At 38.2% G+C, this 27,330-nt stretch overlaps 1 protein-coding gene and 2 non-coding genes across 4 annotated transcripts in view; 1 reads left to right on the forward strand and 2 right to left on the reverse strand.

Moving 5' to 3' along the window:
- The window catches only part of BRIP1 (BRCA1 interacting helicase 1), a 144,166-nt gene that overhangs the window by 86,994 nt on the left and 29,842 nt on the right, over window positions 1–27,330 (forward strand). The gene's annotated exons all lie outside the window — the stretch shown is intronic.
- Window positions 14,208–14,345, reverse strand: LOC132542317 (small nucleolar RNA SNORA2/SNORA34 family). Its single transcript, XR_009553405.1, has one exon. It is a non-coding gene; the product is annotated as a small nucleolar RNA SNORA2/SNORA34 family (small nucleolar RNA).
- Window positions 25,962–26,068, reverse strand: LOC132542204 (U6 spliceosomal RNA). The gene has a single exon (XR_009553311.1). It is a non-coding gene; the product is annotated as a U6 spliceosomal RNA (small nuclear RNA).

Consider the following 27,330-nt stretch of genomic DNA (forward strand, 5'->3'; position numbering starts at 1 on the left):
TAGGTGCCTGCTCACTACTCCCACAACTATCCTAGGTCCTCCTTCACCAGTGTCCTCAGCCCCTGCTCCCCACCCCCACATCCCTCACCTTGATGACCATGCACAGTCCAGGTTTCACAGTTTTGCCTTTTCCCTCCTTGTTTCTAAAATTACACCTGTAAGTAAGATGATTGGTATTCATCTTTCTTCTGACTAATCTCACTTAACATGATTCCTTCCAGTAACATCAAAGATGAGCTAAAGGAGATGAGTTTATAATTTTCCCCCATTTGTTGCCCCCCCTTTTTTTACCCTTGTTGTGGTTATTATTGTTGTTATTGATGTTATTGTTGTTAGATAGGACAGAAAGAAATGGAGAGAGGAGAGGAAGACAGAGAGGGGGAGAGAAAGATAAACACCTGCAGACTGCTTCACTGCTGGTGAAGCGACCCCCCTACAGGTGGGGAGCGGAGGGTGGGGGTGGGGGCTCCAACCAGGATCCTTAAGCAGGTCCTTGCGCTTTGTGCCATGTGCTACCGCCCAACCCCTGAGTTTATAATTTTAAATAGCTGATTAGTTTTCCATTGTGTATATATATACCACAACTTTAACCACTCATCTGGTTAATGTTATTGGGTGTTTCAGTAGCTTCTATGTTTGGATTATTACAGATAGTGTTGCTATGAACTTAGGTGTACATAGATATTTTTGGATAGGTATTTTTGATCTGTAGGAGGGGGGTTGCTGGCTTGTAGGCTTGGTCCATTTCTAATGTATGACATAGCTCCAAACTGTCTTCTACAGGCATTGAACCAATTGACATTCCCATCAGGAGCATAGAAGGGTTCTTTTCCCCCACACCCTCACCAGCACTCTTTTCTGTCTATTTTGATGTTTGACATTCTTACAGGTATAATGTAGTTATCCCATTGTTGTCTCTATTTGTTTTTCTCTTATAATCAGTGACTAAGCAATTTTTCATATACCTGTGAGCATTTTTTCATTGACCATCTGGATATCTATCCTCTTTGGTGAAAATTTCTGTCCATTTCTTCTCCCCATTTCCTAATGGGACCATCTTTTACTTTTATTTTGCTGAGTCTTGTGAGCTCTTTGCATATTTGGTTAGTAACCCTTTTAAAAAATTATTAGGGACTTAATATTGATTTACAAAATTAGATAACAGACGTATGATTCTGCACCATTCCCACCACCAGTGTTCTGTGTTTCCTCCATCAGAAACTGCAGTAATTCTTCCAAGGTTGCAGATATGGGGTGACTATTATTTCTATAACTGTCTGCCTATATTTATATATATTTGCCCATTTTTCCCCCTATGGTCCTGCCTTCATTTTTAAAAAAATTTTTATTTATAAAAAGGAAATACTAGGGAGTCAGGCGGTAGCGCAGCGGGTTAAAGCGCAGTTGGCGCAAAGCACAAGGACCCAGTTCGAACCCCTGGCTCCCCACCTGCAGGGGAGTCGCTTCACAGGTGGTGAAGCAGGTCTGCAGGTGTCTGTCTTTCTCTCCCCCTCCCCCTCTCTGTCTTCCCCTCCTCTCTCCATTTCTCTCTGTCCTATCCAACAATGGTAACCTCACTAACAACAATATCTACAACAATGAAACAACAAGGGCAACAAAAGAGAGTAAATAAATATAAAAAAAGTTAAAAAAAAAAAAAAGGAAACACTGACAAAAACCATAGGATAAAAGGGGCACAACCCTACACATTTCCCACCACCAGAACTCTGTATCCCATCCCTTCCCCTGATAACTTTCCTATTCTTTATCTTTCTGGGAGTATGGACCCATTATGGTCATTATGGGGTGCAGAAGGTGGAAGATCTGGCTTCTGTAATTGCTTCCCTGCTGAACATGGGTGTTGGAAGATCAATCCATACTCCCAGCCTGTCTCTCTCTTTCCCTAGTGGGGAGGGGCTCTGGGGAAGCGGGCCTCTGGAACACATTGGTGGGGTCGTCTGCCCAGGGAACTGCCTTCCTTTCTAAGTAACTACCTACACTACACTTCCTTTCTAAGTCACACCTATTACTACTTCCTAATATCCTTCCTTTTTTTCCTCTTCTTTCTCTGGGTCCTGATGGAATTGGAGTTCAGAGCCCACTGGTCATCTTACCCTATCATTTCTTGCCTCTGGGAGTGTGAACCAAAAATCTTTTTTTGGGTGCAGAAGGTAGGAATTATGACTTCTGTAAATGCTTCTCCAATGAACACAGCAGGCTCTTGAGGAATTCTTTACTGCATACTGTAGACTATACAGTATTAACAGAAATAAACTGTAGTTAGTTGATTAGCCCCTACTCTTCCCTAAGCTGTGAAGCTCTTCAAATTTTAAGTCTTCAGGAGCTATTTTATTCCTTTCAACCTATATCAACTTTGTTTATTCCCATTGCCTTTTTCTAGTCACAAATACCATCACGAGTGCCAGTGAGCAGGTCTAGGGCTATGTGACCATGTTTTCATTTTTTTAAAAAATATTTATTTATTCCTTTTTGTTGTTCTTGTCTTATTGTTGTAGTTATTATTGCGGTCGTTGTTGTTGGATAGGACAGAGAGAAATGGAGAGGAGGGGAAGACAGAGGGGGAGAGAAAGATAGACACCTGCAGACCTGCTTCACTGCCTATGAAGTGACTCCCCTGCAGGTGGGGAGCCGGGGCTCCAACCAGGATCCTTATGCCGGTCCTTGCGCTTTGCGCCACCTGCGCTTAACCTGCTGCGCTACCACCTGACTCCCCATGTTTTCATTTCTTTTTTTTTTTTCTTTATTGGGGAATTAATGTTTTACATTCAACAGTAGATACAATAGTTTGTACATGCATAACATTCCCCAGTTTCCCATTTAACAATACAACCCCCGCTATGTCATTTATCATCCTTCATGGACCTGTATTCTCCCCACCCACCCACCCCAGAGTCTTTTACTTTGGTGCAGAGTCTTTACTTTGGTCTTTTACTTTGGTACGCCAATTCCATTTCAGGTTCTACTTGTGTTTTCTTTTCTGTTCTTGTTTTTCAACTTCTGCCTGAGAGTGAGATCCATGTTTTCATTTCTATTTAAAATGGTTAATGCTGCCTCTCTCAGCTTTTACTGATGAAATTGTTAACATAAGAAAAGAAAAAAAGACAGCCCTGTTTAACAGAAGCAGTGTTAGTGTTGTATTCCACTAAAGATCCCTTCTGACAGTGGCACTGCTTTTGGCAGTGTTATTATCTCTTTTTAATGTCTTATCATTTCACGTTGACCCTATATTATTACACTAATAATGCTGCATTGTTAAAGTGAGGAGAGTCCTTTTCTCCCTCTATCACATATTCTTTTTAAAAATATTTATTTATTTATTCCCTTTTGTTGCCCTTTTTTTTTTTAATTGTTGTAGTTATTATTGTTGTTGTTGGATAAGACAGAGAGAAATGGAGAGAGGAGGTGAAGACAGAGAGGGAGAGAGAAAGATAGACACCTGCAGACCTGCTTCACCACTTGTGAAGCGACTCCCCTGCAGGTGTGGAGCCGGGGGCTCCAACTGGGATCCTTACGCCGGTCCTTGCACTTTGTGCCACCTGCTCTTAACCTGCTGTGCTACCGCCGGACTCCCATATTCTTTTTTTAAATATTTTTATTTATGTCTTTATTCCCTTTTGTTGCCCTTGTTGTCTTTTTTTTTAATATTATTGTTGTAGTTATTATTGTTGTCGTTGTTGGATAGGACAGAGAGAGAAATAGAGAGAGGAGGGGAAGACAAAGAGGGGGAGAGAAAGACACCTGCAGACCTACTTCACTGCTTGTGAAGCGACTCCCCTGTAGGTGGGGAGGTGGGGGCTCAAACTGGGATCCTTATGCTGGTCCTCGCGCTTTGCGCCATGTGTGCTTAACCCACTGTGCTACTGCCCAACTCCCTCTATCACATATTCTCCCCATATCTTAAATAGTTTGCCTTATCTTGTCTCTGTTTTATGAATATATATTTGAGTCCTTGAGGGCTGAAAAAATTAGATAATTCCTTGTTAATACTAGATCATATAAGGTATTAGATTCACTAAATAGCAAGGTCTGAAAGAATTCACATCAAACTCACAAGTGATTATATTTTAGGAAAAGAGCTAGAAATGATAATTGGATGGCAGTTATCACTAGACTAGCTTTTCCTTTAATGTTTGCATTAGTAAACAGTTTCAAGAAGATATGCTGAGGATACAGGCATTTATTATATTCATTGAAAATTTCTTAAAATTAAAATAGTGCTTATTAAAAAAGTTGAAAAATAAGAAAACACAAAGCAGAACTTGGACTGGATTTGGTGTATTGCACCAAAGTAAAAAGACGGGGGTTGTCAGGAGGGTCCAGGTCCTGGAACATGATGGCAGAGGAGGACCTAGAGGGGGTTGAATTGTTATGTGGGGAACTGAGAAATGTTACACATGTACAGACTACTGTATTTTACTGTTGACTGTAAACCATTAATCCCCCAATTAAAAAAAAAGTAGTTACTCTTACCATCTACTTTATCTTCACTCCTAAGGAATCTGATTCTAGGTATTATGCTTTTTTTTTTCCTTTCTTTTAACAGAGCACTGCTCAGTTCTGGCTTAAGATGGTGGTGGTGGTGGTGGTGGTGGTGGTGATGGTGATGGTGTTGGTGATGATGGTGAGGGGATGGGGTTTTGGGACCTCAGAGCCTCAGGCATGAAAGTCTATTGCATAACTACTAGGCTTTCTCCCAAGCCACAGCCTTATGGTCTTAATTCTTTCTTTTCTTTCTTCAGGATAATCTGCCTAGGAGATATCTCAGTCAGTCATACAAATAATAAACAAAACATACAAACCTAAACCCTGATGACCTGTTCTGACATTCTTATTCCTCAGTTATGGTCCTGCTTGTGATAGTTTTGCTCATGCAAATCTCATTGACTTATATAAAACAGCAAAAGAGGACTGGGAAGTAACTCACTGGTAGAAAGCATGGTTCAAATATGTGAGACCTTAGGTTCAATCCCCAGCACTGCTTTAAAAAAAGTTACAGACAACTCAGTGAGATCTGGATGGATTGGAGGAGAGTGGCTCGAAAGGAGTTTCCTTAGTGGTTCTTGAAAGGGACAAGAGTAGACTCAAGGCTCATCCAATATGTAGGGACAGGGGACAGATATTATTTCCTGACATAAATATATACCTTGATTGAAATACTATTTATTGGTAGAAAAGGAGTGTATTTCTACTGTTATGTCCTGATCAGTTCTACCTGGGTAACAATTCTAAAATTCAGCGACTAAAAATAATATCATGTATTATGGATCATACATCTAAGAAGTAGGTGGCTGAGTATATATATCCAAGTTGCCTTAGCTCTGCTGATTTCATCTGGCCTCCATTTATACTTAAAGTAATTGACTGACAAGGACTCAGTGCTATACCAATTAGGTGTGTGTGTGTGTGTGTGTGTGTGTGTGTGTGTAATGCGCCTTTTATTTTTCAGTTCCTTCTTTATTGCTCTTTTAGTATTTAGTGCTTTTTTGTTGTGTACTACTTGGATTTATTTTTATTTTCTGTTACTTTTTACATATATTTGCCTTGGGGATTTCAAGTAATCTTAATCTTTTTCTATATGCATATATTTTTGCTTCCAGGGTTATTGCTGGGATTTGTACCTGCACTAAGAATCCACTGCTCCTGGTGGCCATTTTTAAAAATTAAAAAAAAATTTGGACAGAGAGAAATTGAGAAGGGAGAGGAGGATAGATAGAGGGAGAGAAAGATAGACACCTGCATACCTGCTTCACCACTTGTGAAGTGACCCCCTACGGGTGGGGAGCCTGGGGCTTGAACCCGGATCCCTGCGCAGGACCTTGCTATGTGTGCTTAACCTAGTGCACCGTCCTCTAATACTCTCTTTATATATATATATATATATATATATATATATATATATATATATATTCCCTTTTTATTGCTCTTGTTATTTTCTTGTTGTTATTATTGTTGATACTGATGTCGTCATTGTTGTATAGGACAGAGAGAAATGGAGAGAGGAGGGGAAGACAGAGGGGGAAAGAAAAATAGACACGTGCAGACCTGCTTCACCACCTGTGCAGCACGCCCATGCAGGTGGGGAGCAGGGGGGGGGGGTTGAATCAGGATCCTTGCGCGGGTCCTTGCGCTTTGCGCCGCATGCGCCTAACCTACTGCGCTACCGCGCAACTCTCTCTTTATATATTTCAATCGTCAAAGATTGCACTTCTTTTTCTCGTTTCTCTTTCCTCCTCTGCCCCTTTATGCCCCCTCCCCTGTAAAACAGACCATACCACCAAGATTTCTTTCAGTGTGGTGAGGCTGGGCGTGAAGGTGGGTCATGTACGTGGTAAAACAACACACTAAGCAAGCGATCTAGTCTACCAGCCTATAGATCACATTTCTATATATTTTGTGTCTATTAACATAATTTTATTGTGTTATACATTTACCTTTTAAAATATTTATTTATAGACTTGGGACATTGTGCTTGCACAATGCAATCACAGTACATGTGATTGCAAGGCTTTTTCATTCAGCTAGGAGAGACAGAGAGGAAGTGACATAATAGCACAGCAGTTTTCTCCAGTGCCAGTGCACCTCCTTTGCTCAAATAGTGAATTATCTTGGTGGTCCTGTCTTTTTAATCATGCAGGAAAAAAAACCATTGTGAATCAGAAGTGTAATATTGGATTTTTTGTTGTTGTTGTTGTCTCCAGGGTTATCGCTGGGGTTGGGTGGCTGAACTATGAGTCCACTGCTCCTGGAGGCCATTTTTCCCTTTTGTTGTCCTTGTTTATTGTTGTTGGATATTGGATAGGACAGAGAGAAATATAGAGAGAGGAGGGGAAAACAGAGGGGGAGAGAAAGATAGACACCTGCAGACCTGCTTCACTGCTTGTGAAGCGACTCTCTGGCAGGTGGAGAGCCGAGGACTTGAACAATACTGGATTTTATATTTACTTATATAGTTATCTTTGCCAGAATATTTTTAAATTACTTCCTAGAACACATATACACAGTCTTTGTTTTATTATATTTTAGTTTTTATTACTCTTACAATCTGTTAGATGTATCTTGAGGAATAGGATAATTTCTTAAGCATCATTATGTCTGTATAATTAAAATATTGCCTTGAAAAATAGTGAATGTTCAATAAATGTTGGTTTAATTAATGATTAAATGTAAATGTGGTTTTTTTTTTAAGATTTTAAAAATTTATTTATTAATGAGGAAGATAGGAGGAGAAAGAACCAGACATCACTCTGGTACATGTGCTGCTGGGGATTGAATTCAAGACCTCAAGCTTGAGAGTCCAAAGCTTTATCACTGTGCCACCTTCTTGACCACCTGTAAATGTATTATTTAAATTAAAAATTGAGTTTTAAAATCTATATTTAAATAAATCTATTATATTTAATTGCTAAATGTATTTAATATGAGTTAAATAGGTTAATCAAAATAAAATGCTAAATGTGTATTTAATTATCTATATTTAATTAAGTTACTAAAATAATTTCTTACATTGTTATTAGAAAGCAACAAACCCACCATTCTTAGATCCTTAAGGCATTAATTGACTAGCATGATTATAGAAATCATTACTAGGTGATAATAATACACTAGTGAACATTAATGTGACTTATAATGTAGTAGTAACGTGTGTTGTTATAATCAGAAATCATTAAATGAAAAAAATCATTTAATGAGTTATAGAAGAGAATGATTAACGGCAATGACATTTTACATAGTTATGCATAATAAATGGAGGGAGTATTTACTAACCATCACTCTTTGTTAGTTTTCTGTTGTTAGGTTACAGATTACAACAGACATGGAAACTTAAAACAATACAGATGCTTCTATCACATTTTCCATGGGTCAGGAATCTGGGCAGATGTAGCTAATCTCTTAACTAAATGAAAAGTCTCCATTGTCAGAAATTAAGGACATGGGACTGCGTGTATGTGTTCTTATCTGCAGCTGGGTGTCTTCTTTCATACTCATTCAGGACGTTTGCAGATTTCAGTCCTTCATACTTGTAGGACTGCTCCAGCTATGAATTAGCTCATCTTGTAGAGAGTAGTCATAGTTCTTGATACGTGGCCTTCTCACAGGCTCTCTCATAGTATGGTGAGTTATTTCTCCAAGGCTGATGATATTCTCTAACTTGAATTTACTAAGAAAGAATTATATGGCCTCACATTATCATAGGAGTAACTTCCTTTGCCTTATATGAAGTAAGGGAATTACTATCTTGTCATCTTTGTACATATTCTCTTGTCCAGAAGCAAGTCACAGTTTTGGTTCCCACTTAACAGGGAATTCTGTCAACCACAACTTTCTTTTTTTTTTTTTTTAATATTTAATTGATTTATTAATGAGAAAGATAGGAGGAAAGAGAGAAAGAACCAGACATCACTCTGGTACATGTGCTGCCGGGGATTGAACTCAGGACCTGACACTTGAGAGTCCAGTTATCCACTGTGCCACCTCATGGATCATCAGTTGCAACTTTTTAAAAATCACTGTAGGGTTCATCTGCCATATTCTTATTTTCTATAAAATGAGATGATATACTAAATGATTTCCATAAGTGGTTCTTAAAAACTAGAAAAAAATCCTTTAAAATATCGAAATATATAGATTTCTTTTTTTTTTAACCAACAGCCAGTCTATTCATGCAGGAGTAAGTAGAATTTATTCATAAGTGAAAACCCTATATATTCTCATGAAAATGAAACAACCTAATTTACATTATTTTCTTAATTTTTTCATTTGAATTAATATTTTTATTTTTATATTATTATTTTTTTAACTTCTTTATTGGGGAATTGTTTTACATTCAACAGTAAATACAATAGTTTGTACATGCATAACATTCCCCAGTTTCCCATATAACAATACAACCCCCACTAGGTCCTCTGTCATCCTTCATGGACCTGTATTCTCCCCACCCACGCACCCCAGAGTCTTTTACTTTGGTGCGATATGCCAATTCCATTTCAGGTTCTACTTGTGTTTTTTTTTTTCTGATCTTGTTTTTCAACTTCTGTCTGAGAGTGAGATCATCCCATATTCATCCTTCTGTTTCTGACTTATTTCACTTAACATGAATTTTTCAAGGTCCACCCAAGATCGACTGAAAACGGTGAAGTCGCCATTTTTTATAGCTGAGTAGTATTCCATTGTGTATAAATTCATATTTTTAAAGGATAAAACTCATGTTAGAGAAGTTATTTGAGGGGGTCGAGCAGTAACGTAGCAGGTTAAGGGCATGTGGCTCAAAGCGAAAGGACGGGGGGGGGGGTTTAAGGATTCCAGTTCGAGCCCCCCGGCTCCCCACCTGCTAGGGAGATGCTTCATAGGCAATGAAGCAGGTCTGTAGGTGTCTTTCTTCCCCCTTCTCTATCTTCCCTTCCTCTCTCAATGTCTCTCTTTCCTATCCAACAACAAACGACATCAACAACAACAATAATAACCACAACAAGGCTACAACAACAAGGGCAACAAAAGGGGGAAAAAAATGGCCTCCATGAGCAGTGGATTCATGGTGCAGGCACTGAGCCCCAGCAATAACCCTGGAGGCAAAAAGGAAAGGAAAGGAAAGGAAAGAAAAGAAAAGAAAAGAAAAGAAAAGAAAAGAAAAGAAAAGAAAAGAAAAGTGATTTGAATGAGAAAAGAGGGCAATGGCATAGATTTTTCTGATACTAAACTTTCCCCCTTACATTTGAGACAGATTATTAGAGTAAAAATTAAATACTAACTTAAGACTGCTCAACTGCAGTGTTGGCTTTTAGAACAGCAGGAAAATGTATGCTAGAGCCAAAAATATGACTCCTTTGGCTGTGACCAGGATTTCCTCTTCCCACCTTGGGGACTAAAAAGTAGAGGCAGGAAAATTTCATTTTGGAGCCAAGTGTGACTTGTTTAGTTGAAGTCATAATTTATTGCATATACCTCAGGGACCTGAAAATAAAGAAACTCACTATGAAATGTTGATAATGGGCCACTCTGAAGGGTAAGCATTAAGCTAACTTTCCCGCTGAGGATTTTTTTTCACTTCCAGCTTTCCCAGATGCTTCTGATCATTCTATAAGGACATACTTAATTGTCTAATAGTTAAAAAGAAAACATTCTGTAACTAAACAAAAGTATTTGAAGGACAGAGAGTGAGCTGAGGCTTTTCCATGATTAAATGTTGGTGGAAATGTCTAACTACATAAGAAATTTTTTCTTTTAATGCATTTATGTCACTGTATAACTACTCTGTTTTTTTAATGGATATCTGAAGCAAATCATTTTGGCCTGTTGTTATGATCTAAAGACTATAAAAGCCTTCCAGTGTATGACTCAGGAATACACACTTCAAATTGATAACAAAAACATATGAGACATTGTAAGGTGTAATATTTAGGTTTAAAATTATATTTTATTTGTATTCAATAGCATAGTGTGGCAGTATATAGAAATATCTCTCTGTGGGAGGAAACTTAATAAAAATGTGATATATGACTAAAATTTTTACATTTTAAAAATGGTCAAGTTATACTTTAGATTTCCACAATTGATTTAATACATATTGATGATAATATTTTTTTCAGGAGTGCTCTATAGCATTTAAGTAATTTATTAAAATAATAAACTTTGAATTTGTATATTGCCTTTCTCTAGTAGCATAGTTGAGTTACTAAGATAGATTTCATTTGGAAATTTAAAAAATTCAGATAATGATTAATCAGTTATATTAGTATTAGCATATATTGATCATTACTTTTTTTCTTTGCTTGAGAATTTTTTTCTTAGTTTTGAAGGTACTGAACTATTAGTGTATTAACCAATTTTGAAAAATTCCATTCAAAATTTAAAGTATAGGCACTAATTTTTTAATTAGGTATTGAATTTATAATAAGTCCATTTTAATATGTACACAAGGTGGGGAGATAGCATGGTGGTTATGAAAAAGACTCTTATGCCTAAGGCCTTTGCACCACCAGATGTCAGAGATTGAGTAGTTCTTCTAGCGTTTGCCAAGTAGTGATCTGGTTACACTACTACCATAGCACACACACATGTTCTTTCCAGTGTCAAGGTATTATTAGATGATGAAAGTGTTAAATTTCTTAAACCTAGTAGAATGATGTTCCTTAAGTCTTACTGTTATTCACTGTGAATATTCATGAATAGATTGACAAAGATACAAATGCCAGGGACTATAGTATCAACATGTGATTTCAGGAGTAAAAACCTTTCTTAAAGATGTTGAATAGCTTTATATATTCCTTTAGAATTACTTTCATCATTTCCTTTTTATAAATAAAAAATTAAAAAAAAATTACTTTCATTGCTAAGAGCCTACTGTGAACTAAATATCATAGAAAAATGGACATGATACTATCACAAAAATGAGCCTATAAGTTAATAAAGGATACAAATATATATAACAGGATGTTCTAGTGAAGTAAAATAGAGGTGTTTAGATGCTTAAGGAAATTGAAGTCAAGTCATACCTTTCACTTCTCATCCACATATTCATATATATACACATGAAAGAGACAGAGTACTGTTTAACTCTGGTTTATGGTGGTGCAGGGGATTGAACCTGAGACCTGGGAGCCTCAGGCATGAAAATCATTTTGTGTAACCATTATCTTATCTCCCCTGCCCCTAGAATTTCACTTATTTGCTTAAATAGGTGGAGAAGCTAGTGAGATGAGATTAAAAAAATATTAATTTTTTATTTCCTTTTGTTGCCCTTGTTTTATTGTTGTAGTTATTACTGTTGTTGCTATTGATGTCGTCGTTGTTGGATAGGACAGAGAGAAATGGAGAAGACAGAGGGGGAGAGAAAGATAAGACACCTGAAGACCTGCTTCACTGCTTATGAAGCTACTCCCCAGCAGGTGGGAAGTAGTGGGCTTGAACCGGGATCCTTATGCGGTCCTTGTGCTTTGCGCCACATGCGCTCCCGACTCCCGAGATGAGATTTTTGCCAGCATTGAGATTCAAGTATGTTTGCCCTTTTTTTGCATTGCCTCACCAAAGGTCACAGTACATCAACGCTATTTGGATTATTAAGGTTATCAAAAATAATAAAATAACCATTTTTATTAGCGATTCAAAATATATATATTTTGCCTCCAGGGTTATTGCTGGGGCTCGGTGCCTGCACCATGAACCCACTGCTCCTGGAGGCTATTTTTTTCCCCTTTTTGTTGCCCTACTTGTTTTTATCGTTGTTGTTGTGGTTATTGTTGTTGTTATTGATGTCGTTGTTGTTGGACAGGACAGAGAGAAATGGAGAGAAGAGGGGAAGACAGAGAGGGGGAGAGAAAGATAGACACCTGCAGACCTGCTTCACTGCTTGTGACGTGACCCCCAGCAGGTAGGGAGCCAGGGGCTCCAACCGGGATCCTTATGCTGGTCCTCTGCTTTGTAGCATGTGCGCTTAACTTGTTGTGCTACCCCCGACCCCTGATTCAAAATAATTTTATAAAATTCAGATCTCAGGAATATTTTCATGCCCAAACATGATGCCTACTGGTCACCACAATCCCCCAGGAAGGTTCTGAGCCCTGTCATGTCCCTGCATCCCTTATAACCATTTTAATTCTGACATTGTACAAGAGAGTTTGACTAGCTTTTTTTCCCCTCCAAATTCATTTGTTGTTGTCATTACATATAAGCAAAAGCATCCAGTAATTTTTCTTCAATTCTTTTATTTATTTTACACAACTTAGTCACCTCCAGTTTCATCTTGCTCCAAACATAGAATATCATCTTAATTTTTGTTTTTTACATTTTTCACATTTTTTTTTTTAAGCCAGAGCACTCGTCAGCTCTGGCTTATGGTGATGGTGGGGGTTTTGAACCTGGGACTTCAGAGCCTCAGGCAGGACAGCTTGTTTGTATACCCATTATGCTATCTACCCCACCCTACATTTTTCACATTTTAATATTTAATAGAAACTATATATAGTAATTTTGTATCTTACACAGAATGGACACTACATAAATTTACATAATTTAGACAGCAGGATGGATAGTTAAGGGTCCAATCCCATGGGTAATTTTCTCATTGAGGTTATAGGTCAGAGTTCATTGGAGGGAGAGTGCATATTACCCAATTAAATGATGAGGGAAGGCTAAAATGTAGATAGTTAGAAATAATCAGTCACTGGGTCTATCAGTATTCCAAGAATACAAGTTCCCACTTCCCACTTAGACACCTATGTGAATTCTTACCCAGGAAATCCCATTATAAATGCCTCTCAGGAATCACCAATCTCTCTTACCCAGTGGGAAGATATCCACAATTTTTATTTATTTATTTTTGGATAGAATCAAAGAGAAATTGAGAGGGTAGGGGAAGATAGACAGAGAAGCACCCCACAGGCCTGCTTCACCACTTGTGAAGCTTCCCCCTGCAGATGGGGACCAGGGGCTGGAACCCTGGTCCTTGCACACTCTAGTGTGTGCGCTTAACCAAATGTGCCACTGCCTCGCCCCGATACCTACAATTGCTAACACTATTGGTTCATTCCCCACCCCACCCTCAAATCTGGTTTTACGTTTGACTGCAGCGCTTAGTCACCCACAAGGAAAGCACAAAGGCCTGGGCTGCCCTTTACTGAGAAATTCTTTTTTTTTTTTTTTCTCTTTTTTCTTTATTTCCTTTTGTTGCCCTTGTTGTCTTATTGTTGTAGTTATTATTGATGTTGTTGTTGTTGTTGGATAGGACAGAGAGAAATGGAGAGAGGAAGGGAAGACAGAGAGGGGGAGAGAAAGACAGATACCTGCAGACCTGCTTCACCACTTGTGAAGTGACTCCCCTGCAGGTGGGGAGCCAGGGCTTGAACCGGGATCCTTATGCCGGTACTTGCGCTTAGCGCCACGTGCGCTTAACCCGCTGCGCTACGGCCCGACTCCCCTGCTGAGAAATTCTTGTGTAAAGAATGGGTAGTTCAAATCCTCCAGAGTCACATGGCTCCCAAAACAAACTACCAACTGAGAGAAGTGGGTTCTGGCTTTCTATTTGCTGTAGCCACTCCACTTTGAAGCAATGGTGTAGAGACTTTCTCGGAATTTTGAGATCCATGCAGTCTGTTGCCATCTCTAGGCACCTGCACTTGACCCTATCTTTGTCCTTTAGTTGGAAGTCCATCATGTATAGCATCCCTGATATATAGCTCAGTGGGAGAGCTGTGTGCTGTCTCTTCCAAATGAAATAGCCATTCTCTACTGAGGTTCCAGAACAGCCGACAGATCATGGGAAGATAATCCTCTAAGGCATCTGTATAAAACCAACAGCTATAGTAGAGCTGTTGGTCTTCAGTTAGAGCCATCAGTATCATCTTTTAAAAAATATTTATTTATTGGTGGTGGTAGATAGCATAATGGCTATGCAAAGAGTCTCTCATTCCTGAGGGTCCAAAGTCCCAGTTCAATCCCCCACATTACTATAAGCCAGAGCTGAGCAGTGCTCTGGTAAAAAACAAACAAACAAACAAACAATAAAATAAATAAAATTAAGTTAAAATATTTATTTATTTTATAGAGACAGAGAGACAGAGACACCTGCACCCCTGTTTCAACACTCATGAAACTTCACCCGTGCAGGTGGCGAGTGGGGGTTTGAACCTGGGTTATTGCGCATGGGAACATGTGCACTCAACTGGGTGTACCACCGCCTGGCCCCCCAATATCATCTTTTATAGATGATCGAGTTTTATAATAGACTAGTGACAAAATGATGCCATGCAGGTGCCTTAGAGTCTAACAAGAAATATTGGCAAACGCTAGAAGAAGAAAAGAAATATTGACATTAAAGTTATAAAACAACAGTTGTAGTTTTGAAGACTAGAAGAAACAGTTATGGGAACTATGAGAATATATTAGCAAGGTCCTGTCCTAGTGTTTGGGGATAAAGAAGTACTTCCTCAGAAAGTGATATTTAAACTGACACAGGAAAGAAGGCTAGACCTTATATGGATGAGTAGAATCAATGAGAGAATTCTCAGTAGAAAGAACTATATATGCTAAGGCCCGATAGTGTAAAAGAAGATAGCAATGTCTAGGAACTAAACTGAACAAAACTGAGGCAGAAAGTGAGTTGGGGAGAAAATGATAAAGACTAGGAGAGTTATTAAGGAGTGTTCATTTAGGTCTCTGCATGGTAATTTAATGATTTGAGGCTTTATTCAAAGGTATGGGAAAGTAGGTACAGGAACAGAGCCTGCTTAGAGTATAGTGGGGTTCTGGTTATAATGTAGTATCTGATATAGAAACCTGCCTGGATCACACGTGATAATACACAATTTTCCAGGGGGAAACATCTATGTGTATAAACTTAAGATCCTGTTACACTAAACTCTAGTCATTTAGGAGTTCAGTGACTTGATGTTTGAATTGTTGAAAAGATTTAAGGACAAATCACAGATAAGGATGAAAACCTTTATCATCTCTAATGTCTAGAAAGAATATATCTAATAACTGTGTCTTTTTACTCTTCACAACACTTTTAGTCCAGTTTTTTTTTTTTTTTTTTTTTTTGCCTCCAGGGTTATCTATAGGGCTTGGTGTCTGCACTATGAATCCACTGCTCCTGGAGGCCATTTTTCCCATTTTGATGCCCTTGTTGTTGCCCATATTATTGTTGCTGTTGCTGTTGTTGGATAGGACAGAGAGAAATCGAGAGAGGAGAGGAAGACAGAGAGGGGGAGAGAGAGATAGACACCTGCAGACCTGCTTCACCGCTTCACCGCCGCAGGTAGGGAGCTGGAGGCTCCTTGTGTGGGTCCTTGTGCGCTTCCTGTGCTTAACCGACTGCACTACTGCCTGCCCTCACCCCACTTTTAGGAATCTTTGGCCAAAAGCATTATTAAAGCATGTCATAGGGCGGGGGAGATAGCATAATGGTTATGCAAACAGACTCTCATGCCTGAGGCTCCAAAGTCCCAGGTTCAATCTCCCCCGCACCACCATAAGCCAGAGCTGAGCAGTGCTCTGGTCTTTCTGTCTCTCTCTCCCTCTGCATCTCTCTCAAAAATAAAATAAGTAAAATATTAAAAAAAAAAAAGCACATCATAATCACGATTGTGTCTTAGATCTCTAGAAATATATATTGGGTTGTTAGAAAATTGTAATGTATCCTTCCTCCCTCCTTTCTCTCTTTCTTTTTTTCTTTCTTTCTTTCTTTCCTTCTTTTCTTCTTTACCAGAGCACTGTTCAGCTCTGGCTTATGGTGGTGTGGGGGATTGAATCTGGGACTTTGGAGCCTCAGGCATGAAAGTCTATTTGCATAACCATTATGCTATCTACCCTTCATCTGTGATGTATTTTTTTTCTTTGTAAAAATGTGTCATGATTTCTTCTGACAAGTATACATATGCCAGTTCTGGCTTATGGTGGTGCCAGGGATTGAATGTATGACTTCTGGTGCCTTAGGCATGAAAATCTTTTGTGTAAACTACTGTGCTGTTTCTCCAGCTTTATATAAATATATGCCATCAGGTTCACAGTTTGTAATTTGTCTTGGACTGTGAAAAATGATATAACCATATTCCTTATTTCTATCCCCCCCCCCAAAAAAAAAAACTAACAAAAGCAAAATAGAAGAGAAGTTGTATTCCTTCCATCCTCCTTCCCTCTCTTTCTTTCTTTCTTTCTTTCTCTCTCTCTTTCTCTTCCTCCCTTTCCTTCCTCCCTTCCTCCCTCCCTTCCTTCCTTCCTTCCTTCCTTCCTTCCTTCCTTCCTTCCTTCCTTCCTTCCTTCCTTCCTTCCTTCCTTCCTTCCTTCCTTCCTTCCTTCCTTCCTTCCTTCCGAGCACTGCTCAGCTCTGATTGATGGTGGTGCAGGGGACTGAGCCTGGGACTTTGGAGCTTCAGGCTTAAGTGTCTCTTTGTATAACCATTATGCCATCTACTCTCAAACCCCCCCCCCCTCATATTTCTTAAAGGGATATTTTGGCATCTGGGATGGAAACATTTAAAATCACACAATTTAAGTAAATTTGGTTTATAACTTTTTGTTTATTGTTGTCATTAAAGCCTCATCACTCCAACTAGCTGTTTTTTCTGTTTGGTTGTTTTGTTTTTCCTTTCTCCAGATGGAGTCAGAAACACAGAGAGAGGAAAAGATGCCATAGCATTAAAATTTCCTCCTGTGATATTTGTACCAGACTTGAACATGGTTCACAAGCATACATTTTCTTTATTTACTTCATTTCCTCTAAGTATTGTATTTCCTAGGAAAAAGCTATGCAACTGAATCTCAGAATAACTACTAAAACAAATAAGTATATTGTTTTTTCCTTGAAAATTCCAGGTTATGTAGATTTGTATGTATGTGTGAAAATAAGATGTTGTTGGCTTTTGTATTTTACTTTCGTGTTTCATACTGTACTGTAGGCTTTTAAATGGGAACTTATCAACTGGGGACTTAAGTTTCACTGACAGTAAAATACTTCTGCTGACACAGAAAATAATCAGCAACATTAGCACAAGGGACTAGTGTACTTTTTTTTTTTAATTTTCTGAAAATAGCTTTTTTTTTTTTTCTTCCTCAGATCAGACTTGGATTAGTGCATTTAAATCTATTACTTAGATCCCCTTAAAGCCTTCGGGATACAGATATGTATTATAGATGGGCTTTAGTAGGGTGTGTCCTTTGACTGCTTTCCAACTATAAAGCTTTCAGGTCAGATAACATAAACTTGTAAATGTCTCTGTGTAGTGTATATGACATTAGTCATACCTGTTTTTTACTGCAATTAACTTGGGAGTGAATTCATTTATATCTTCTAGTTGTCGGACAAGTAGCCCTATGTTGCAGGCAGGCTATATTGCAGCCACCCAGTAACCCACTGTATTTTTCCTAGTTCATCAGAATTATCAGATTTGTTACTTAAAATAACCTTATTGTAAGCTCACTTAAGTTTTTTGTTTTTAAGCAGGATAATTCCTTGTGGTAAGTAACATGCTCTGCATTATAGTATGACTAGCTGTGCTTCTGCCCTTTTCCTATAGATAGTAGTAAACTCTCATCCCACTAGCTGTTGGCGACCACAAATGCCTCCAGTAAATTGCCAGTGTCTTCTGATAGGCAGAATCATTCTCCCGTAAGCACCATTGCTTCATATGTCAAGATATACAAGTATATGCTGTGGATTAAAATGATTAATTTGCATTTAGAATATTCATATACTTATTTGATAGAGAAATCAAGATGAGGGGCACTTGGTGGTGCACCCGGTTAAGTCCATATATTACCAAGTACAAGGACCCAGGTTTGAGTCCCTGCTCCCTACTTGCAGGGTGTCTTCTTCACCAACAGCAAAGGAGGTCTGCAGGTTTCTTTCTCTCTCCCTCTCTGTCTCATCCCTCTGAATTTCTCTCTGTGTTATCTAATAAAATGGAAAAAAAAAAAAGACCACCAGGAGCAATGGATTCATAGTGCCAGCACCAAGCCCCAGCAACTGGAGACTAATAATAATAATAATAATAATAATAAATAAATGAAAAAAAGTAAAAGAAAAATCAAGAGGGAAAAGAGAGATGGGAAGAGAGATACCTTCAATACCCTTCAATACTGCTTCACCTCTTTCAGGCTTTTGCCTCTGCAGGTGAGGACTGGGGGCTTTGAACCTAGGTCCTTGTGCATTGTAACGTGTGTGCTCAGCCAGGTGTGCCACCATCACCAACGAGACAATTTGCATTATTAAAAGTTATTTTTTCCCATTCCAGGCACATAGAGAGAACGTAGTATTACTACACTTCCTGTGGAGCTTCTCCCATGCATGGTACTCCCATGTGGTGCCAGGACTCCAACATGGGTCCTGTCAACCAAGGTGTGCACTCTACCAGGTCACCTATCTCCCAGTCTTTAAGTGCATCACTATTTTATTTTTTTAATTTATTTTCCCTTGACTTTTTTAAAATTTTATTTTTCATATTTAAGTAACATTGCATTAGGATTTAAATAAATTTCAGGTGTCCATTAAAAAAATCAGCATGTTAAGTGCACATGGCAAGAAGTGCAAGGACCGCATAGAGATCCTAGTTGAAGCCCCCGGCCCTCCACCTGCGGGGGCGAGGGGGTTTGCTTCGCAAGTGGTGAAGCAGGTCTGTAAGTGTCTTTCTCTCCTCTCTCGATTTTTCTCTGTCCTATCTAGCAATAAAAACAGTAATGATAACAATAACAACAAGGGTGACAACAAGGGCAACAAAATGGGGAAAATGACCTCCAGGAGGAGTGAATTTGTAGTGCAAGCACTGAGCCCCAGTGATAACCCTGGAGGGAAAAAAAAATCAGTATGTATCAAAAGAGGGCTCTCTTTTACTTCTGCATCACCGACAAATAGCAAAGTCAAAAAATACATGGATGGTGTATTGCACCAAAGTAAAAGACTCCGGGGTGGGTGGGGGAGAGTACAGGTCCTAGAAAAGGATGACAGAGGACCTAGTAGGGGTTGTATTGTTATGTGGAAAACTGAGAAATGTTATACATGTACAAACTACTGTATTTACTGTTGAATACAAAAATTAATATCCCCACTAATAAAGGAAAAAAAAATACATGGAAAACCCTGCATTAGAATGGGCTTGGACCTTAAACGTACTCTCATAGTAAGGGAAAAATGCTCAGCATCCAGGTGGGAAGAACACACCTAGAGACACCTTTGCTAATGGTAAAAAGTTGTTTTGTGTAATAATAATACACTATTTGGAAAATTCATAAGGTACAGAACTTCCATCTGCCAAGTTTGGGATAGGCTGAACCAAAATCCTGGGATACTATAACCCTATTACAATTTTGTGCCTACAATTTTATCCAAATAGGAAACAAGAACTGAAACCTACAAACCATCTATGATTTGTAGCAGCAGCAGCTTTCCTGATGACTAAAGACAGCAGTTCTGTGGATACAGCCATTTTTTCAATTCAGTTTTCAAAGTAGTTGATCCTAGGGACAGAACTGAGGAGTAACACTCCAGTAACAGACACAACTGCCAGTTTGCTTCCTACCAGCTTTCAGAACAAATGCAACATCAAACTTGTCAGTAAACTGACTCAACCACAGTGCTATAGTGTTAGCCAGAAACTAGTGATAACTACTACTTATTAGTCAGTCCAGCTTAAATACATATCATTCACTCTGGTCCTTATGGAGCACCAAACATAACGGAAATACAGAATAAATACGTGTACTGATGGACCAAAATAGCAACTTGAAGAAAACCCCAAATTCAATAGAACTTTACTATCTTTTTAAAATTTTTATTTGACTTTATTTATTTTGGATAGAGACAGAGAAATTGAGAGGGAAGGAAGTCAACAGAGAGACAGAGAGAAACTTACAGCCCTGCTTCACTGCTTATGAAGCTTCCCCTCTGCAAGTGGGGAGTGGGGACTTGAACCTGGGTCCTTGAACTTGGTGATATGTATGCTCAACCAGCTGCGCTACCATCCAGCCCTAAATTTATAAAACTTTACAACTTTATACATTTTATTGGATAGAGAGAGAGAAATTGATAGGGAAGGGGGCGATGGGGAGGGAAAGAGCAGGAGAGGAAGGGAGGGGGGGTTGTAGCACTGCTTCACTGCTCATGAAGCTTTCCCATTCCAGGTGCGGACTGGGGTTCTTGAACTCAGGTCTGTGCCAGTGTAATTTGTGCATTCAATTAGGTGCACCCTTCAACAGAGCTTTATAAACTTCCTATAGAATTCAAAGCATTAGTCCTAAAGATATTCAGTGGAAGAAAATGTTAACAAAGTCAGAGAAAGTATGAAAGAATATAGTAACTGAGCCTTACCTGCATCTACCACCAAAGTTCTGTAAAAGAGACCAGAATCCTTATTTGAATAAATGTTAACTGAGAATTTCTCCATATTGAAAAAAGAGATACAAGAAGCTCTAAGAACCCCACAAAAGCAAATAAATAAAATTAATTAATTAATTAACTAATTAATTAAGATGGCAAAGATCATAGGGAATTTTGAAAGCAGCTGGAGAAAAAGCAGAGTCACCTATCTAGGAACTTCTATAAGGAACTGACTAATTTCTCAATAGATACTCAAATGGCTAGAAAGGACTGGAAGAAAATGATCAGAGTTCTAAATAGCCAAGACTCATCCAAGAATACTCTATCCAGCTAGATTATAAGTCAGGCATGATGAAGTGATACAGAGCACCAGAAAAAGCAAAAAGAGTTCACTATCAACTAAACCATCCCTACAAGAAATAGGAAAAGGATTTATATCAAAGGAAAAAACTGAATGATCTCACAAGAGATAAAATAACAGGATGAACAAAATCAAATGACATTTTGGACACACAGAGTGCTGAACTGGGATTACCAAGGGGCATTAGCAGAGAGGTGGGTTGCAAGGGCAAAAGGGTTTCTGTGGACTTTTCTGGCGAGAAAAGGGTGCTTTGGTGATGAGTGAGGTATAATACCACATTTTGAAGAGGTGAAAAACTGTACTTCTGGATAGTAGCAGTTGCTGCAAATTCCGGAGGCATGGCCAAAGAATAACTGCAACTGAAAGATTATGTCTGGGGGGGGGGGGGAAGACAAGAACAATTAAGTAAAAATAACACTTGGAATTTCACAGCACAGCCTATAAAGCGTGAGGATCAAGTGTATGTCAGTAGACTTGATGTCAATGTTGTTGGATAGGACAGAGAGAAATGGAGAGAGGAGGGGAAGACAGAAGGGGAGAGAAAGACAGACACCTGCAGACCTGCTTCACCGCCTGTGAAGCGACTCCCCTGCAGGTGGGGAGCCAGGGGTTGAACAGAGGTCCTTACTCCGGCCCTTGCACTTTGCGCCATATGTGCAAAGAACTCTGGGGAGGGAAAGGAATACGGGACTGGGGAAAAGGGGGTTGAAGCCTGTGTGTGGGGGATATAAAAGTGTGCAGCAGGCACCTGTTATGCAGAATGGGGAAACCATACACATGTGTAAACAGATGTACCGTAATTCATTAACTCCCCCAATTAAAAAAAAAACAAAAAACCTGTACTTCTAAAGCATTTTATGCTTTTGTAAACCAAGGTTTACCTCAAAAACAAAATTATTATAAAATGCAAAATTGAATAAGTTTTTGTAATTTTTTGTATCTTAAAAAAGTCATCATATGTTTTAGCCTCCTCCTCACCTCCTGTTCAGTGCTTATTTTTTAGTGATCCAGTGTTTAGTGATGTGAAATTTGAGGCCTGGCCTTCTCTAGCGTACTCTCTATGCCTTGTCATCAAACTTTTATGCAGCCTCCCCAGGTCCTTAGTACTTAGCATTACACTTCCTAGCATCCACGAGAGAGATTGCCATTTTATAGGGTTATATGGTAATAGGTATACATCTTTGTCACTTGCTGATTGCAGCACTATTCATCTCCCTTAATAAAGCTACATAATACTAGCTCAGCTCTTTAGGAACCTAGTATTCACTCTATTGCCTCGTGCTTCTTTCTTACTGAAGATAATATTTCACTTTGTTGGTTGTTATTGCTTAAAGTAGTTTGTTTGTAGTTACTGGCTCTTGTATATAACTAACAAGGGAACCTTCTTTTGATCATACCGTGTGTATGTGAGTGTGTGTGTGTGTGTGTGTGTGTGTGTGTGTGTGTGTGTGTGTGTGTGAAAGAGAGAGAGAGAGAAACTGAGTCCTCATGCAAGCTGTATATCTTTGTCACGGTTGACTTTTTTTATTCAGATAGAGAGGGAAACAAACACTTCACAGCATCAAATGCAGCTTATTAGGTTGCAAAATGATTAAAAAAGATATTGTGAAGAATATTAAAGAGTGTTAAATTAACATTATAATTTCTCCAAAAATGTAAGATTAAGTATAGGAGTCATTTGGAAAAAAAAAAGTTTCAAAACTTAACACTGTCCTTAATATATTTGCTAACTTTCGATTGCTTTTTGTGATATAGTTGTCATTTCATAAATCAAAGAAACTTATTTTATGTCATCTAATGTGATTTTATGTTGATCAGTATAGGTTAAGTGCTTTCAAAAAGAATTGATCCAACTGTAAAACGTGATTTGAGGTGAACAACTTAAGATATTGAATGGACCCTATATATGGTGTTTGTTGATCTATGACTTTTTTTCATATACATGCAAAAATATATTAGTGCAGAATGTAGAATCTACCTAACTCCCCATTGGGTTTAAGAAATATGGGATTGGAGGAGTCGGGCGGTAGCGCAACGGGTTAAGCGCAGGTGGCGCAAAGCGAAGGACCGGCTTGAGGATCCGGGTTCCAGCCCCCGGCTCCCCACCTGCAGGGGAGTCGCTTCACAGGCGGTGAAGCAGGTCTGCAGGTGTCTGTCTTTCTCTGCCCCTCTCTGTCTTCCCCTCCTCTCTCCATTTCTCTCTGTCCTATACAACAACGATGACAACAATAAAGACAACAATAACTACAACAAGAAAATAACAAGGGCAACAAAAGGGAATAAATAAATAAAATAAATAATTAAAAAAAAAAAGAAATATGGGATTGGGAGTTGGGCGGTAGCGCAGCGGTTAAGTGCACGTGGTGCGAAGCGCAAGGACCAGCATATGGATGCGGGTTTGAGGCCCCAGCTCCCCACCTGCAGGGGAGTCGCTTCACAGTCGGTGAAGCAAGTCTGCAGGTGTCTATCTTTCTCTCCCCCTCTCTGTCTTCCCCTCCTCTCTCCATTTCTCTCTGTCCTAGCTAACAATGACGACAACAATAATAACTACAACAATAAAACAACAAGGGCAACAAAAGGGAAAATAAATAAAATTTAATAATAAAAAAGGGAATATAGGATAAAAGTAAAAGACTGTGGTGGGTGGGTGGGTGGGGAGAAGATAGGTCCAAAAATCATGACAGAGAACCTAGTTGAGGTTGTATTGTTATATGGAAAACTGGGAAATGTTATGCATGCATAGACTATTGTATGTACTATTGAATGTAAAGCATTAATTCCCCAATAAAGAAATTAAAAAAAAGAAATATGGGATAATAACCACTATTCTTGGCCACTAATATATGATCTTTACTTTTTTGTGATCACTTATTTCCTTAATCAATTCTGTGAGGTAAAGTCATCAGGAGTGGTGTTTTTTTTTTTTTTTTTAATTTAGAAGAGGAAATCGAGAAAAGAAAGTAGATGGGGGTGTTGTGATATGCGCACGGTCAAACAGCTAATAAGTGAGAAATCCTTGACTTCAAGCTGTTTCATTTTTTTATTAAATACAATATAGCATAAATACACACACACATATATATTCACATAATTTTCTGTAGATGATAATTTCTAGTTTTCCTGGACAATATTTTGATTGGATAGCCTAGATAAATAGCCACACATCTTGTAACTTTTTAAAGAAACACTTTTAGCTTAATCCTTTACAGAATATGCATATTAAAGTTTTCTTACACAGTTACTGTCTTAAAGTATCAATAACTTTTTCTTCTAGTAGAAAAATATTAATTTTGCTGTTTTCCTGTGTCCTTTTCTTATCTTTACTCCCCCCCCCCCCCTTATTGATAGAAGAAGGAGACCAGAGCACCACTGTTATCATTTTATGTGGTGCTAGAGATCAAATCCAGGGCCTCATACTTGCAAGGCATGCATCTATTGCTGAGTCACTTCCCTGGTCCCTCTTTCTTTTCTAGGCTGTATGTATGATCTAATGCTCTTGTACTGACAGATGATTTTGTGGTATTCTTATCTAAGGCACTTACTCACAATTGTTTAACTGTAACTGAATTATTAGTAAACTATTTTGGGTAGTAGCTAAATTATAACCATTGGAGGTTGAAAATGTTGAATACATTGAAAACAGAAGATACTTGATGTAAGGGTGATATATTTTGTTGTTTTTCTTAGATATTAATTTTAGGCTATTTTAAAATCCAATTTGCGACACACAAAGTTTACAGATTTCTCTGCAAAAAGTATCTTATCCAAAGCAGCCTTGAAGCATATGTATGATTAGTTATAATACTGTTATTATCTCTTGGTTCTTATTTTTTTGGTATATTATTATTGAATTTTTTAATGCAACAAAGAAAAAGTAACTAACAATCGACTTTTTCTGATGTTTTTTTTTTTTAATCTGAAAGTGAATCTGGCACAAACTCAGTTTTTTCCATTAAAAAAAATACATATAAATATATATTATCTGTAGTTAACTTGGTGTTTCAGAAATCTTGAAAATATGCCAGATGAAATGGAACCAGCTATATGCCTTTTATCTAGCTAATTTATTTCACATACAACATCTAGGCTGAGTTTGGAGCTATAACCATTGGAATTTATATTGTGAAACCACGATAAAAGTGCTTACACTGTGATGATATGGAGCAGTAAATGTCTCTAATGCAGTCTTTGTCCTCCAGATTTGGTTTACTATAAATGTTTACACTTTAGGCCCTGTATCTTGGCTAAAGATAAAACCATTTTCTTTGAGTGTTTGCTAGACAAATATGCTTATTTTTCTGAAGCCAAGTTTTCTTAATATTGATAATTCATAAACTTAGCTGATTATCTGTTTGTAATCTTATTTAAAGCATGAACTTTTGTCTTAAGGTTTATATGCAAAAATAGTATTTTCTGTTTGTTGATTGCTTTTAGGAAGATATTTATTGAAATCACAATACAAATCTATCTAAATTGGGGGGAAAAGTCATCATCTTTCACATGAGGCAGTAACCAGGTGAAGAGAAGCATTTATAGCACTAACTCATGTATCACACCATTTAGTTTTTCAGGAGCTACTTATAGAAAGTTACTCTTGAGCAAAACTATTTGAAGCCAACACTGTTAGGTTTGCTTAAGTTGAAAAAGAATCTGATGTTTAAAGTTGTTATTTAAATTCATTTTTAACATATGAAATATAATCCCTTTGCCCATTTTAGATGTACCACTATTAATAGTACACTAATTTTAATGTTTTTAAAATAAGATTTATTAGAGAATAAAAGTATGGAACGCTTCACGAATTTGCGTGTCATCCTTGCGCAGGGGCCATGCTAATCTTCTCTGTATCGTTCCAATTTTAGTATACGTGCTGCTGAAGCGAGCACAATTTTAACGTTTCTAATAAAACTGAATCACTGGAGGACTTAGGGACTATTTGATCTCAAATATACTATAATGTAATGGTAAAAATCAGAATCCCAAACCATATCATTTCTGCTTGAAAACTATTGATATATAGGTGTTTTTACGCAATTCTGTATGTATCCCTCTGTAGTGCTTATGCCTTTGCTCTTCAAAATCTCATCTCCTTATCGGTTAGGCTAGCTTTTCATGCAGACTTATTTTCAGTTATCTAGAAACTACTGTTTTAAGGATGTTTTTCACTTTTCTGTGGACTTTGAACTCTAGTTAGGAAATGAGATGTGAATTGGGGAGACAGCATATGTTTATGCAAAAAGACTTTCATGTCTGAGTCTCTGAGGCCCCGGGCTCAATCCCCAGAGTGAGCAGTTCTCTGGCAAAAAGAAAAAAAAAAAGGGAAATGAGATGTTTTGTGCCTCAGTACATTACTTCATAGCCAGTGGTTTGCAAACTCAAGATACAGGCATTACATAGATTACTTTCTGTTACTAAAAATGCATGTGCAGAGGTGGGGAGATGGCATAATGGTTATGCAAATAGACCCTCATACCTGAGACACTAAATTCCCAGATTCAGTCTGCTCCACCATAAATAGGAGCTGAGCAGTGCTCTGGTGAAAAGGAGGAAGGGAGAGAAGGAGGGGGGAGGAGAGGGAAGGGGAGGGAGAGAGAGAGACAGAGAATGAGAGAGTGAGTTTACATTTGTTCAAATTATTTTAATCTTCCATTAAGAGACATGCAAAGTACAACTTTGGAAATTCAGTTTGCAGCATCTAAGATGTGCTACTTATCTGCTGTTCAGAATTACACATATTGGGGCCAGGCAGTGGTGCACCTGGTTAAGCGCAAGGACCCAGATTAAAGCTCCTGGCCCTCACCTGTGAGTGGAAAGCTTCATGAGTGGTGAAGCAGGGCTGCAGGTGTCTCTGTGTCTCTCTCACCCTCTTTCTCTTTTTCTCTCTTTATCTCCATTTCCCCCTCTCAATTTCTCTCTGTCTCTATCCAATAATAAATGAATAAAAATATTTATAAAAAAAGAAAACTTCAAAAAAAGATAACTACACATGTATTAATTTACTGGAGATAGGTATACGTAGTTTAAACTTCTATCAAAGTGAATAATTAAATATAACTTTATATTTTGGGAAGACCTTGTAAAATGTATTTGAAAAGTAATGTTAACTGGTCTAAAAGATCATCTTTCCAAACTACTTGAGCTCAGTTTA

This window comes from Erinaceus europaeus, chromosome 12 (genome assembly GCF_950295315.1).
Source record: "Erinaceus europaeus chromosome 12, mEriEur2.1, whole genome shotgun sequence".
NCBI lineage: Eukaryota > Metazoa > Chordata > Mammalia > Eulipotyphla > Erinaceidae > Erinaceus > Erinaceus europaeus.